The 1,394-nt window shown below is 37.2% G+C and overlaps 1 protein-coding gene across 1 annotated transcript in view; it reads right to left on the reverse strand.

Annotated features, from left to right (window-relative positions):
* SLC35F3 (solute carrier family 35 member F3) overlaps positions 1-1,394 on the reverse strand; it is a 1,079,377-nt gene that overhangs the window by 68,393 nt on the left and 1,009,590 nt on the right. The window lies entirely within an intron of this gene.

Genomic DNA, 1,394 nt, shown 5'->3' on the forward strand with positions numbered 1-1,394 from the left:
CTTCTGAGGAGTGGCTGGTAGGTTTGAACCGCCAGCCTTCTGGTTAGCAGTCAAGTGCTTTAGCCACTATGCTACCAGAGCTCCTTATATAATATATGTATACAACATAAAGCTTTCCATTTCAACCATTTTTAAGTGTAGAATTCAGTGACATTAATTAATTGCACCAACTGACCAATGATAGATGGTGGCCAATACCAGCTCAACTCACCTTCTACTGCTCCTTACAAAGAACTAACAGAGATCTGTGCACACACTCTCACTCTCCATCACACCCACCATGAGACATGTTGTGAGTGCCACTATGCTAACAACTAACGAATAGAGAAGCACAGTACCTTGCTCACACAGACATATCAAAACAAAATAAAGAAAAAAAATCTTGGGGAAGCACACCAACATACAACCACAAATTAAGCATAGACTGAACATCACCACAATGTCTCAGAGACAATAGATCATCACAGTCCACACAAAGAAGCAAGATAAAGTAGTGGAAACAAGGGACCAGTATACAAAGCCAGAAAACAGCCCTCAGGAAGCAGCAGCATTTGGAAGCCCCCAGTAAGGTATTGAAAAGAATTATATTTGAGTATCTTCAACAAATTAAGAGACGGATCAAGGAAAACATCAAGATCATGGAAAACACTGACAAAATTAAGGAAAACACAGAGAAAACTCTACAACAATTTAAACAAGAACAAATTGACAAAATAAACAAAAAAGTAGAAATCATACAAAAACAACAAATAGGAATCCAGATTAGTACTACAGTTTCAGAAATAGATAATATGTTGAATGGGCAAAGGAGTACAATTGAATAAATGGAAGACAGAATTAATGAGATTGAAGACAAATACCTCAATACTACTTTGTTAAGGGATCAATCAGAAAAAAATATCAAAACAAAATGAAGAAAGCCTAAGATTCATGTGAGATACTGTCAAGAGGAATAACCTATGTGTAACTGGAATTCCAGAAGAAGAAGAGATAAATAAAACCAGAGAACATGGTTGAAGATTTGTTGGTAGACAGTTTCTCTAATATGATGAAAGACAAGAATATATCCATTCAAGAAATTCAATGAACCCCTAACAGGATAGACTCCCCCCAAAAAATCAGCAAAACATATCATAATCAAACTCACCAAAACCAAAGACAAAGAATCGTGAAAGAAGCTTGGGGGGGGAAGTTGCCTATAAAGAGTAACCAATAAGAATAAGCTCTGATTTCTCAACAGAAACCATGCAGGCAAGAAGGCAATGGGGGCAATAAATAAATAAATTATATATATTGTTGTTGTTGTTATGTGCCATAGAGTCAGACCTGACTCATAGCGACCCCTCCTTGGGTTTCCGAGGCAGTATCACTACGGAAGTAGATTGCCCCATCTT

Source organism: Orycteropus afer, unplaced genomic scaffold (genome assembly GCF_000298275.1).
Source record: "Orycteropus afer afer isolate SDZICR_OR568_19922 unplaced genomic scaffold, OryAfe1.0 scaffold00050, whole genome shotgun sequence".
In the NCBI taxonomy this organism is placed as follows: domain Eukaryota; kingdom Metazoa; phylum Chordata; class Mammalia; order Tubulidentata; family Orycteropodidae; genus Orycteropus; species Orycteropus afer.